Source organism: Meriones unguiculatus, chromosome 2, assembly GCF_030254825.1.
Source record: "Meriones unguiculatus strain TT.TT164.6M chromosome 2, Bangor_MerUng_6.1, whole genome shotgun sequence".
NCBI lineage: Eukaryota > Metazoa > Chordata > Mammalia > Rodentia > Muridae > Meriones > Meriones unguiculatus.
In genome coordinates this window covers 51,540,687-51,555,383 of record NC_083350.1, presented here as the reverse complement: position 1 = coordinate 51,555,383, position 14,697 = coordinate 51,540,687, and the positions used below count along the sequence as shown (strand labels likewise).

The following is a 14,697-nucleotide window of genomic DNA, read 5'->3' as shown; positions in this document are numbered from 1 at the left end:
CTGGTTCTGCCATTGCCTATGGCTTTAGGGGACACACAGAAAACAGGCAGAGTACTTAAAAAAAAAATGCCCTTCTCTCCTGAGAGAGAGGAGGGGAGGATCAGGTAAAATCCCCAATCGCTTCCGAAGAGGAGCAAGAAGGCTGTAGGCAGAGCCTGCTCCCAATATATATGTACAGGGGGTGAAAACCCAGAAGTCAGGCCCCTTGCTCATTATCCGTGTCTTCTAATCTTAGGGATCTTCTAAGACCCTTTTGGGACCATGGTAAGTATGCCCAGAAGTCAGTTTGAAGAGCAAGAGACTGAGGTAAGGTCCCAATTGCAGTCCTGCTGGGTTATCTCCCAGTCTTGGGATAGGATGAACTACAAGTCAAGGCCTGGATGGCTTTGAGACCAGAAAGGAACCCAGAGTAACATAATAAAATTGGCAGTCTTTTTCCACTCCCTGCTTGCAGAGGCTGTACATTTTTACTTTGCTATGCAGTTACAACTTATTTTGTCTCTTTTGCATGTTTTTTAAGCAATGTCTTTGTTCTTAGTTCCAGTAACAAACGCACGCGCACATACACATCATGCTCGAGTGCATACACGCACATATCTTCGGGTATCTAAGATTTGACAGGACTTTTTGATCTAGTATGTGAGGTTTTAGAGGAGTTTCTGCTCCCTTGAGATCAAAGAAAGGAAATCCCTCTGTAGCACCTGACTTCCAGTTCTACCTGGATTCAAACACCTCCTCCTTACTCTGAGAACCTCAGGAGCTGTATATGTCCCCTGAAAATAGGATCCCTCCTTAATATTATAAATCTCCAGAGTGTTCCCGTTATCCCCATTAGCATTAGTTCAGCTTTCCTACCAATGCTAATTTTACTCACTTTGATTTGTTCACATCAGACTGTACTTAGATTGTCAGTGAGAACGTCACAAAAGAGATTCTGAACGTTCCAGTGTATACACGCAAGATATCCCCCCCGTGTTAGAGCCAGCAGGATTGTCCTCTTAAAACTCTCATCTTAGGCGGCCTGATTCTTCCATACTGTTCAACTCATACCACAAGTGTCAGCCAGTCACCACAGGAGATTGGCAGCAGCACCAACCTAGCTGTCTGTTTTGTCTCTGGTGATAGCTGTGTAATCGCTGTCCTGTATTTTTCCAAGACTCACAGCCTTTTACAATTTAAGTATTGAATGTTTAAAATCAGGTATTAAGAAAGTGTTTTACCTAGGTTATTTTATTTCATTCTTACTACAGCCCATTTAAGGTGGAAACGCTCTTACTACCTCCAGTTTACTCACTACGGCATGGGATGATTAACCTCTCTAGGGTTCGTTCCACTGTTGGAATCCCAAGCCCAGGCAGGCTAAAGTCAGAACACATCTGTAGTCTCAGCACTCTACTGTACCGCCTTCCCGTGATGGTTCTGTCTCAGCACCCTCTGACTCCGACATTACCTCACTTCACCTATTCAGCTAGGTAGTAAAGCTAGTGTACTCCTTACAAAAGAGATCCCTCTGCATAGTTCAGAGCCACATTTCCTGTTCTAAGACTCAGCTAATTCATGAATGAATACACGTTTTCACTTCTCCCTCCCGTTCATGGTGGGGGAGAGATTTAACTTGGAGCAGGTCTGAAGGAAGCTGGCAGATGGCCCTTCCAGGCCTCTTTCTACTGTGTTTGCTTAAAGTGAGCACAGCCTTAAGCACTATTTCTCCTCTTAACACTCTCACCACAGTGACCTCAACCATGGATCCTGTGAATTAGGCTCTTGAACTCTGTCTCGTTGAATTGTGTTTCTTCTCCATTTCCCCAGATTCCAACCACCCTCGCCCCCTGGCAAACACCCCTTCTTCAGTGGAGCAGACCTCCCGTCTGGGCCAGTGTGGACTCAGATAGAAGCCCAACAATAGTAACAGTAAGTCTGCAGAGAGGCTCCGTTCTGCCCAGAGTCCCAGAACCCCGCGTACACCAGCAGCTGGCCCAGTAATTGGATCAGCTGAAGCCATCCTCATCATCTCCCACTCGAGAGTTTTGCTTGGGATTTTTGATTCTTGGAGGCATTTTCCTGTACCCTTTAAAATGCTTTTTGCCAGATGTTTCCTGACCTCCAAGAGGAGATCCAGTCTGTCTCTCTCTCTCTCTCCCCAGAGGCTTCTCCCAAAAATAAATTCTTTGGAACTTAGGGCTGTGGAAAAAAGACCATAATTTAAACTTAGGACCCCTATAGTTTTTGGTATCCTTTAAACCAGTTCTTTTAAGATTTATTTATTTATTTTATATACACTGTTCTGTCTGCATGTGTGCCTGCACATCAGAAGAGGGCACCAGATCTCATTATAGGTGGTAGTGAGCTGCCATGTGGTTTCTGGGAATTAAACTCAGGATCTCTGGAAGAGCAACCAGTGCTCTTAACCTCTGAACCATCTCCCCAGCCCCTAAACCAGTGCTTCTTAAATCATGACCCTCGATCAAGAGCATTAGTGTCCCCTCAGAAACTGTTGGCAACACAAATTCTCGGGCCCCACTCCAGACCTACCAAATGAGGACCTCTGGCACTGGAGTCCTTCAGGTGATGTGACTCACACTAGTGTATGAACTTTCTTTTGAAGACTTAGGTTTAAGAACATGATGAAAACTGAGGCCTTCTCAGCGGCTTCATAGATCATACTCCAAGGTCCAAGTTAAATCCTGCTCTGGAACTTGGAGCTTTTCCACCCCATCCCAGTGGCCACCAGCTGTCAGTACCATTGTGAGATGGTCTTGATCTGTTTGTTATCCATTCTGTCAGATGTCACTAGGGTATGCGTCCCCTCAGTGGTCAGCCTTGCTTATCCTTACCTGTGCAGTAATTATAATCCATTAATGATAAACTACGACAACCAGAAAAAATAGGAGCTGAAGAGATTGTTCATCAGTTAAGAGCACTGGCTGATCTTCCAGAGGACCAAGGTTTGATTCCTGTATCTACATGGTGGTTCACAACCATCCGAAACTGTACTTCCAAGAGATAAAGCGCCCTCTTTCGGCCTCCATGGACACCAAGCATATTCACGATGTACAGGCATACATACAGGCAAAACATCCATACACAAAAAAGTTAATTTACAAAATATTTAAATTGCTAAGCTGGGTGTAGTGGCACATTGCTGTAATCCTAGAATGGGAAGCTGAGGAAAGCAGGACTCCTCACAACTTTGAGGCCAACCTGGCCTGCATAGAGAGACACTGTTTTAAAAAAAAGAAAGGAAGAAAAGCATGGCCCAACATGCAGGCCATGTTAAGGGAACAGATAAAGTGCCTGATTACTTCTGGATCTGGGAGCTCAATGTTAGATTTCTTAACTCGATGCGGCAGGCAGGCTAGTGGAGGGGGCAGGGTAACTGCAGTTACATCTCTGTCAGTGGCAGATCTCCGTCTCTTAAAAGAAACTCCCAGGACAAGGGCCCCTACTTTGACTCCTCCCTAAAAGCACCTCAGGCTGTTTTCACCTGAGCAGTCAGTGACCTGCACTGGTAGCCATGTTCTTCACCCCCTCATTATTTCTCTCTTAGGTTTTTTTTTTTTTTTTAAATGTATGTGTTTTCCCTACGTGTGTGTGTGTGTGTGTGTGTACAACATGTCTGTGTACAACATGTGTCTGATGTTTGTGGAGGCCAGAAGAGGACATCAGATCCCCTAGGACTGGATCACAGCTGCTTGTGAACCACCATGTAGGTGCTGGAAATCAAACCTAGGTCCTTTGGGAGAGCAGCAAGTACTCATAAGCACTGAGCCATCTCTCCATCCCCCATGTTCAGTCTTTTAAGCCCTTGGACCATGACTCATGCCAGTACTTAGAGCAGCCTCAATGGGGAAGTTCTTTCCTCTATAACTGGAGCTTCCTAAGGAGGCTGACTGAAAAGTGTGTCCATCTTCGAGGCTTGATTACACTGTAAATCCCTCCCTGTGGCTAGTTCTAAGATATGGCCCAGGCTTTATGTGTATTTATCATAATCATCGTCCTCACCAGACAATATCACTCTGTAGCCTTAGCTGGCCTAGAACTCGGAGTGTAGACCAAGCTGGCCTGAAGGTCATGTAGATCCATCTGCCTCTGCCTCTGCCTCTGCCTCCTGAGTGCTAGGTCTAAAGGTGTGTGCCATTAGGCCCAGCAGAAAGGCTTATTTTTGAACTTGCTAACTTCACACATCTGAAGCAGAAGCTTAAAACCTGTCACAAGCCCATTTCTCTTCCCATCTCAGTTCTTTCTATTACAATAAATAGCATTACCATATACAAATTGCTTAAACCAAAACCTGTTCTAGACTCGACTCTCCTCCTTTTATTGGCCACATCTCCTGAACCACAGCACTGTCACTCTAACCCAGTGATCCTCAAGCTTCACACCGTCTCATAGTCTCCTGAAAGACTTGTTAAAACACACCTGCTACAATGACTGGAGGTGGAGGTCAGTAGTCAGGTGCTTGCCCAGCACTTGTGAGGCCTGAGCTTTGATCCTTAGCACGCACACATACACCTACACCAGACACACACACTCCACACACACACCCCACACCCCACAGGTCCTGCTGGGCCTTTCCTGCATCACTGATTTAGCAGGTCTGAGATGGACTGCGAGGATTTTCATTTCTAGCATGTTCTCGTGTAACACTCCTGCTAATGATGTAGAGAAACATGTTAGGATACACTGCTCTGGCCTATGTCCAACTTTGCTTGAGACTGGTTTGCCTATCACCCCAACTTCATGTTTGTAGCACTTGTGTTCACATGGACATGGACCCAGCTTGAATGGCAAACTGTATACTTCCGTTTTCCTGCCTAGGACACCCCAGCTGGGTTGCTAGTGCCATTCTTGCCTTCCGAAGTCTATTCTCAGGGAACTATTTGTCTTTTGAGGCGGAGTCTCACTGTGTAGCCTGGGCTGTCCTGGAGCTCACTGTATAGCCCAGTCCCCACCTTCGTCCCTGCTCCCCACCACTTAGGATAAAGTCTGCCTGTGCTGTAGTTACATGGCCACTATAGCCCTGGCTCTGTCTAACGCGGGCTTTTTCTCTTCCCTTTCAGCTCCTTGTTAATTTCTCTCCAGCCGTGCTGGTTGCCTCCAGTGGCTTAAACACGTGGAGCCCAGAGCCACCCAGGGACCTCTGCCTTGCTCTTCTTCCTGGGATGTGCTTGCCCACCCCCTCATACGGCTGGCCCCCCATTCACAGTCAGGTCTCAGCTCCTGTGTTAGCTCTTCAGAGGCATCTCTTGACAACCCAAACGGAAAAGTTCCCTTCAGTCTCTCGCTCTAGGCTCTACGTGGTACTTAACCACTGTTCAGATTTCTTTGCTTATACATTTTTATCTGTTATTTGATGGTGTAATGGTCTGATTCCTGTGCCATCTCTAGTACCTAGTCAAGGCTGGCACACATTTCCTAGGCCCTTCTCTTGAGTTGGATGCCCACTTTCCTTGAGACCCACTAACTGAGCAAAAGGAAGAGACCAGCCACTTAAGGGACAGTTTGGCCTATTTCCAAATGCTAGCTCCTCTCCTTCCCCGTGTATTTAAAGTGAAAATGACAACAACCAACCTGCCAACGATTCCCCAAGAATAAAGTAGCAAAGAATTTTCTTCATTTAATAGGCTGTGGTGGCATATGCCTATAATCCCAGCACTTAGGTAGAGGCAGGAGGCTCAGAAATTTGAGATTGTCTTTAGCTACATAGTGAGTTCAAGCCCAGCCTGGGCTACATGAGACCCTGTCTCAAAAGGGGTGTGGGAGTAGGTAGGAACTTCTTCCAGATTTTGAACTTGAGGTTAAAATGAGGCTACTGGACTCAGCTGTTAAAATAAATATAGGGTCCTTAATAATTTTAAGGCTAGAGTTAGTCTCAAAAAGCAAAGTCATGGGGCTGGAGAGATAGCTCTTGTGGTTAAGAGCACTGGGTGCTCTTTCAGAGGTCCCAGGTTCAATTCTGAGCTCACAACTTTCTGCAACTCCAATTCCAGGGGATCTAACACCCTCATGCAGATGTACATGCAGACAAAATACCAATGCATATACAATAAAAAAGTATTTTTTTTTAAAGCAAAGTATTTGGGCAGTGGTGGCTTACACCTTGAATGCCAGCACTTGGGAAGCAGAGACAGGTGGATCTCTGTGAGTTCCAGGACAGCCAAAGCTATACACAGAGAAAAACTGTCTTGAAAAACCAAACCAAAGTAAAACAAAAACAACCAAAATGTAATCTCCTGAGAACCAGGTTTCTCCTTGAAGGACAAGGACAGGGACAGGGGACTTGACCTGACCAGATCATCCTAGTAGATTTGCAAAGCCTCGGTGTGAGCCTCAGTCTTGGGAAGAGAAGTGGAGATGGAGTTAATGTACTAGATTTGAAATCTGATCCAGGTGCAAAGCCAGGCTCTTCCCCTCCTTAGCTTTGTGGTCGAATGCACCTCTATTTAAGAGCTGGTCATCATCTTCTGATCTCTAATCAAGGGTGCCTACCTTCTTTGATTTTGGGCAAACTTAAGTGAAACAAGTTTAAGGATATGAATTCAGTCCTCAGCACCCACATCATCTGGTGGCTTGCAGACACCTGTAGTTCTAACTCCCAGTATCCAGTGTCCTCTTCTGGTCTCCGTGGACACCACACACATGGCATATACAAACACACATACACATAAAAATAAATCATTCCCTGATCGGGGTGGGGTGGGTTGTAACAATGAAGTGGAGCAGTTGTTGAGGTACAGTCTTCAACAGGAGCCACATTCCAGGCAGAACGACAGAAGAATGGCAGGTGTGTCTAGAATGAACATCTAGCCTCCATCCAGCTGGGGAAAAAAAATAAGACAAAACCATCCTGACCCCTTCCCTTTGCAGTTTTGGGCCTCTTCTACTTCTTTGCTGCCCAATGAGGACCTTGTCTCTGGTCCTGACACAGATGTGGCTATATATTGGATTACATTTATTTGGGGCTTTCCATTTTGTGTCTGTGTTCTGGGCCTAGGCTGTCGGGAGGCTTTCTGGCTGGAGTAGAGGAAAGTGGTTAAGCAAAATGTGGCTGGCATTGGTCTGGGGACTCTGCTTCCTCCTGAATTCCGGAGGTCGCTCTGCCATCTGCCAAGGGTGTGGAATGACCAGAAGTCAACAGTGAATATTAATTTATCTGTTAGACATCAGAGATAGAAACTAATCAGCCCATAAGCATGTAGTGAGGGGAATTGGATTTATCATGGCCAAGAAAATCCTAGTCCTGAAACGTTCTAGAAATTTTATACAAGGTTAGACCAGCATAGACAATGTACATTTTTTTTCTGATAGAATGATCCTTAGTCTTTATTAAAGAAATAAAGAGAGAAAAGAAAGAAAACAACAAGACTCTCAAAAAGAAGCCACAGCTCAAGTAATTCCAGAATCACTCTGTCTATCAGCATGCCAGATAGTCAGAACTTTTGGCCAAAAGATCCAGAAAACATTGGTAGGCCTTTCCTGGCTAGCTGGAACCCCTCATATCTGTGTGGGAAATTGGATGTTTTTTTAAAAGATTTTTTTTTAATGTATATGAGTGTTCTATCTGCATTTACACCTGCCAGAAGAGGGAATCAGTTCACATTATAGATGGTTGTGAGCCACCATGTGGTTGCTGGGAATTGAACTCATGACCTTTGGAAGGGCAGACAGTGCTCTTAACCACTGAGCCATCCCTCCAGCCTGAAACTGGGTATTCTTAAGGTCATTATCCCCATTTCCCCCAAAATGTGGGCACCGTGATAGCAGGCGTTCTTGCCATGCTTGTTGCCTGAGAAGACTTCTGTGTTGTCATCCCAGAGGTAGGAGACAAAGGCGGATGACTTTGCTAGTAGGTGTGTTGGCTGTGTGACCACTGAGAGTATGACAGCCTCTTCTTCACACCACGTGAATGCCTGGCACATGGTTGGCCCACAACCGTTGTAACAGGAAGGAGTTGTCTCTTTTTCTTCTGGAGACAATGAATCTAAGCTCTCGAGTCTGTCTTAAGTTTCTCAGGGGCATTGTTGTAGATTAAAAGGTGGATGTTGGGCTATATATTATTATTTGCCCTGTGATCATCACGGTGGCATTATTTAACCCACTATCACAATTAATAAGACATAGACACTTGTTAAAATTTATAATTGCCTTATTTATCTTGGGCTGGTCAGATATTTTACCTACACTCTCTCACCATCCACCTCCCAGCCCCCATCCAATGTCATCCTCCTTAACCATCCTCATCTGGGCTATCTTCCACCCATAATCTTATAAATATTTGCTTGTGTTTTTCATCTGGGTCTTTCCATGCCATTATTTGAGTCCTTCCTCTCAGCCCACATGGTTTCTTCTTTATGCTAACACATCGTGGCATCCTCCTTCCTCCTCTGTTCCTGTCTGTCTGTTTCCGGTGATTCTCTAGAACCCAAAGCCCAGGAACCTAAGCCACTCATAGCCCATTCTGCCCTGCCCAGGTTTAGGCCTTTAGGCAGCCAATCAGGTATAATGTCTTAGGCAGGTACAATCAGACCAACCCCCAACACAGGGTCAGGGCTTCTCTTCACCTTACCTCTGGGGCATCCTTTCATGAGGGGTTGGTTGTCTTGGTCTTATCCAAAATGCATTTATTTACTCCTTATTTCTCTTGAAATCCTACAATATGGCCAGGCAGGGGTGGCACACACTTTTAATCCCAGAATTCAGGAGGCAGAGGCAGTCGGATCTCTTTAAGTTCGAGGCCAGCTGGGGCTACACAGAGAGACCCGTCTTGAAAACAAACACTTCTCAGGTGTTTTCTTATGTTTCTTTCAGAGTTGGAATTTGTTAGATCTTTAATTCATATGGAATTTACTTTTGTAGCTCTCTCAGAGCTTTGCTTGCTGACCTGTGGTGTTGGTTCCATGGGCTATTCTCTCCCAGGGCCTTCAAATACTACATTCAGACTGGAACCCCCACAGATACACATGGCTAACTCTTGATTCTTCGTTGCTTTGAACTTTTTCCTCTTCCTGGTCCTGTATCATAACATTTTAATTATTGTAGCTTTGGGATATGGTTTGATGGCATTGTATTTCTCTCTTTTTTTTCTTCCAGGTCCATTTTGCTGTTTTTCATTCCAGATATACTTACCTATGTGTTTGTTTGTTTGTTTTCCATTCCAGGCATACTTTCTTTTTGTTTTTGTTTGTTCATGTTTTTTCTTGTTTTGTTTTAGAAAACCAAGTTTGATTTGCTACAGTGCATAACCAGTCACAAGAATGTCAGTTGACAGAAGAACTCTGCCTCCAAGCACACTTTCTAAATAGTTGACCAAGTTTTATTAAATAAATCCTCCTGGGATTCTGGTTGAAATTTTACTGGTTGGAATTTACTGATTTCCAGGGAGAGAATTAGTACATTTACAATAATAAGTCTCCTCACCCAGAAACAGAATGCCACAGCTGTGTTCTCAGAGGCCTCCAGGGAGACCTTGTCTCTTGGGCTACCCCCCGGAGCCCCTCATCTTCCCTTGGCTGGCACCCTGAGCCCCCACACCCTTGTAGTGCCTCATCCAAAGACTCCAGTGGATGAAATTCTGAATTATCTTTCTAAGCCCAAAAAACTCCAGAGAGATTTCCTTCCCCCATCCCTGCTTTCTTTTCTCCTGCACTTTTACGTTGTTCTCAGCATCTCCCTTTTCATCACCTGTGAAGTCCAGTACTTCTAAGCTGGAGAAGGTCAGCGCAGTGTCTCCAGTCTAAGCTTCCCTAAGAACCCAATGACTTGAAGCACAGCTCTTCCCTCTGACCTTCCCTCTTCACACTGTCCTATGTCATGTCTGAGCTCCGTCAAGAAGAGATGGGATCCTGAGAGAAGAGTGCTCACCGGGTGTTTAAGGGGAGTAAACACTGTGACTCTGTGTGGTGCCTGCCCTAAAGGCAAGAGCTCGTGAGCCTAGCTTTGCCAGCAGGTGCCAGCCTGTGGCTGAACCAGCCTGAGTGCCACAGTTCCTAAGAATTCCTCGCTATTTTTGATCCCTAAATCTGTCTCTACAACAAAATGTTCCATCTGGCTAACTACCAAAGGCCCTGGGGTGAAGAAACAAGGCCCTAGACCCTCTACATAAATTGTCTTTAGGAGAACAGCCATTGTCTTATTGCCAGTGTGATTACTAAAAGGGCCAAAACCAAAGTTGTGTGGGCTTTCATACCAGGTGCAACCAGCAGGTAATAGGAAACCGGAGCCCAGCACAAGCCAGAGTGACCCCAGAAGACATGGATGGGCTTGAAGAACAGGTACAATGACAGTGCAAAAGCACAGGCCATTTGCCAAGGCCATAGAGTCCAAACACCCAGACATCTTTTGCCTAGCCGTGTTCCTCTCTGTGTCTGCACGTTTTTGGCCCTCATCTGCTAGGCTCACTGGGGACCAAGTCAGCACAGGTTTCCTCCCTACCACCCCACACGGTCATGAGGCATCTTCATCTGCTGCTCATCTAGGGGATATAATTTAAAAGTGAGCACTGGAAATCACAACAGTAATTATAAAACTGCCCTGTCATCGAAATGTTTCATTAGACATTTATGTTTTGAAAGGCAGAGAATGAAACAAGGTGGCACTGGTAAGGACACATTGGTGGCTGAGGTGGGGTTACAAATTGAAACCAGTGTGGGCAACATAGCAAGGCCCTTTTTTGTTGTTTTGTTTTTGTTTTTGTTTATTGAGACAGGGTTTCCTGCGAGACCCTTTCTAAATAAATAAATAACCAAACATATTTTTAAAGGCAGAAGGGACCATTCCACACCAGAATGATCCAGTGCAGAGACAGGAAATATTCTGAAAGGGCTGAAAAGTTCCGCTAACACAAACATTTTATTCCTTGAGATCCCCTCATCCAGAAGTAACTCACTGCAAAGATCCTTCCCAGCCAGTCCTCACCCAGCCCCCAAGTTGCTCAAGGCCCAGCCAGCCACCCAGTTTTACATGTCTAAATCTGAAATCAAAGTCCCCGGCAGGGAAAGGGATTGTCACAAGTAATTGCAACATCCCACAAGAATTTGTTTGGGAGTTAAAGGGAGCCAAACCTGGGCCTTCTCCAAAGCTTACAAGTCTGAGCTTTTAGAGAGCACGTTTGATCCTTCTAGAGTGTTAAATGTAACTGTCTGTCTTGGGCCTGCCTAGAAGCTGGAGGGGACTCTGCAAAGCCTCAGCTGACCCACCGTGGTAACAGGTGCGTATTTCCCTAAAAGAGAACAGAGTAAAGCAGGGCCTGCCATGAGCACAAGCCCTCAGAGGTGGTCTTTATCCTGAGCTGTCCTCTGAATTGTGCCCATAGGAGGAGGGATTGGGAGACCTGTGAGAGTCAGGACCCAGACGACTGCAGGGCGAGACTTGGATGGGACGAAAAAAGAAAGGTCATTGTCCTTTCTCAACAGTTTACATACTCCTCTGCCCTTTCCCTACCCCCTATCTTACCACGTTTTACTTCTGCATTTTGCTTTTAAAGGCATCATTTTGAGATGCTATCTTCTATTTTCACATATGGGGAAGAAAAGAGCTCTCTTTAAAAAAAGAAAAAGAAAGCACTGTAGAAGCAGAGTGTGATGGCACATACATATAACCCAAGCACTGGATAGGCTGGCAGGAGGATCAAGACTTTGAGGACTTCTGTAGTCAAACCCTGTTTTTAACACTAGGGATGGGCGTGCTGGAGAGATGATGTAGTGGTTAAGAGCACTGGCTGCTCTTCCAGAGGACCCAAGTTCTATTCGCAGCACCCAGATGGTGGTGCATAACCTCCTGTAACTCCAGTTCTGGGGGATCTGATACCCTCTTCTGGCCTCCTTGGGTATTGGCTACACTCACGGTCCACAGACATACATGTAAGCAAAGCACCTAGACACATTAAAAGGTAGCCTGTTGATAGAGTTGTTACCACCTTTTTCATATCAAATAGTAGCACTTGCCCCTTTGTGCAGGGAAATGAGCAACAACGCTCTTTGTGAATCCTCTCAGCAACCCCCTTTTTGTTTTTGTTTGTTTGTTTGTAGACAGGATCTCTCTATTTAGTCCTGGAACGTGCTATGCAGACCAGTCTGGCCTTGAGCTCACGGAGATCCTCCTGCCTGTGACTCCTGAGTGTTGCGATTAAAAGCATGTGCCACCACTGCCTAGTGCAGCTAGTATTTCTACTCCCCATCAAATAAAGAAGATACCAGGCCTGACAAGATGAAGTAGCCTGCTCCAGGCATCCCAGTTGTTTGTCTGACTTTCAGAGGACCTGGGGAAACATTACCATGGCACGTTTTTCTTCCCCAAGAAGAAAGGAAGCGTAAAGCAGTGATTCATACAGCCTCAGCAGTCTGAAACTTGCAGGCATGACCGGAAGGGATGTTCACCCTTCTTTCCAGCCTTCCCAGGCCTCTCCTAGGTAATCCAAGTATTAACACGCGATACCTTAGGGGTGGGGATGAAGAGAAGAGGAGATGGGCCAGTAGCTTGTAGCTTAGATGGTTTTGTAGCTAAGATACATTGTCCAAGCATGTGGTACTTAAGAGGCATCTGAACTACTACTTCCTTCTAGCTCTTCAAGCCAACTCAGAGGAGTGGCGTGATTTCTCACCGACAACACTCTAGCCCTAGCTTCAAAAAATAAAAAATAAAAAATTGAGGGTTAGACCAGACAAAGCAGGATTTTCTACTTAGAAGCCAAGGGCATGACTGACCCTCAGCCCCGTTTCTTTTCAACAGACATTTGATACCTCTCTCTGTCCCCTCTGCTGATTTACATGGTAGGTTTATTTAATTAGTCAGAGGTAAGTCAAAGTGCAGCTCGTCCTCAGCGTCAATTAATATTTACGGAGTCAGCCCACAGCGAATGACGCCAAGGCTGGTGTGTGTTATCTGTATCAGCTTAGGGAGCAGACTTCAACCCCTTGAACCTGGCATGTGGGGAACAAGAGCCAGCCAAGGAGAGTGCCCCTGGAATGAGTAAGGTCACGAACTGAATGCCCCTAACTACAGTGATCATGCTAACCACAGTCCTGACACATAGGATCCTTGGCAATTGATAGCTGTTGTCCATAAATTAAAAAAAAAAGGAGTGGCAGAGAAAGGTGGCTGGAAGATCATGTCCCTCTCTGGGGTCTGTTCCAGGCGGCAGAGGTGTAATGGAAACAGAAGCTACAGGGGACACACACCCATAGCTGCACTTACTAAGCATCATACATGAATAAATGAGGCAAGTGCCTCCCTATTTTTCAACTAGCCCTTTCTGGGAAAAGGAGCAGGATGGACTGACTGATGCTGGAGGAATTCAAGCAGCACGAGAGTAAATGGAGTCACCTTTAGCCATGGCTTGGTCGGAAAGGAAAGAAAACCTGGCCTGGGCAAAAGAGCACTAGACTGAATGGTCCTATTAAGCTAGACCCTTCTCCTTTCCTCTTGCCCTCTTCCTGTGTAATCACACCCCACTCATACCCTGAAGCCTTTTTACTTGTCTCTTTCTCTAGATGGTACTTCATTGGGTTCCCAGCCAGAGCTTTCCTGTGGACTGCCCTGACAGATGTGACAAGATCAAGCAGCATTGCTGGCTGTCTACCCTGTGTCCTCCAGGGCTGCCACACCTGACAAAAGTCTCACAGGTTGCCCTGACTTTGAGTGCTGAATGGCACAAACATTCCATGCTCCAAGCTGCCTTTATGGGTGTTACTTCTGAAATGCCAGCTCCTGACTCTTCTGGGGCCTCCATACCCCACCCCCATGGAAGTGACAACATAGCCAGAAGTGTCCTCCAGGCTTGACCTGTCTGGGTCTACCATAGGGTCAGGTTGCAGTGGTTAGTTACCATTAAGCAGCCCCAGCCCCAGGCATGGGCAGGCCTTTCTGTAAGCCAAGATCAAGTAAATAGACATGCCACCAAAATAAGACTCAGTGGTCAGTCTGTCTCCAGGTGCCAGAAGGATGACCTTTGTAAGTCAGAGAACAGCATGAGTAGCCTCAGACCTTCCCCCCACAGGTTTGGGCGCGCAGACACAGTGAAGCCTGCAAGTGTCATTCCAGGTTTGTTGTCTGTACAGAAGTCAGACTGGGTGGGATGGGACCTGTGGGGAAAGAATGGGTGAAGTGAGGGCAGAAACTGACTGATCCAGGTTGTCAGCTTTGTCAGCTCTAAGGGTCTAAGGGTCAGAAATTCCCGCGCCCCCTGCTGGTCCCCTGGTCAGACTTTTTGGCTTCCCTCCCCAGGAGGCTTCCTGTCTTCCTTTCTTGCTGCCCTGTCCTGGAATGGCTGCCTCATGGTTTGCAGCGGATTTTTTTTTTCTTTTTTTTTTTTTTTTTTTTTCTTTTTGCCTTTGAACCTAATGGGGAGCTGCTTTCCTGCCCCACCCCAAGGGTTTCTTCCTTCCTGACAGATACCCCTGAGTCTCACCAGATTGTAGAAGAAGCCCAGGACTGGTACTTCCCAGTGTTCTTCCCAGTGTACATGCCTGCCTCCCCTAGAGACGCTTCCTCCTCGTGCCGAGCCGTACCTTTACTGGGCGTCTGGGTTTGACCACCGTCCTTCCCCAGTCAGCTTTCCATTCCACTCCATTCTCAATTTCTCTTTTACACATCCTGTCCAGTTGGGGCATTGGATAGCTCTAGTGTTTACCATTCCTTTCCCACCTCCCCCACCCCCAGGCCCCTGCTGTGTCTATGTCTCTCAATTGTATTGGCCTTATG

The 14,697-nt window shown here is 46.1% G+C and overlaps 1 long non-coding RNA gene across 1 annotated transcript; it reads left to right on the top strand.

The window, feature by feature from the left end:
• Positions 1–280: 280 nt before the first annotated feature.
• Positions 281–14,346, top strand: LOC132652340 (uncharacterized). Its single transcript, XR_009589837.1, has 3 exons — positions 281–1,911; positions 9,212–11,206; positions 13,488–14,346. It is a non-coding gene; the product is annotated as an uncharacterized LOC132652340 (long non-coding RNA).
• Positions 14,347–14,697: the final 351 nt, after the last annotated feature.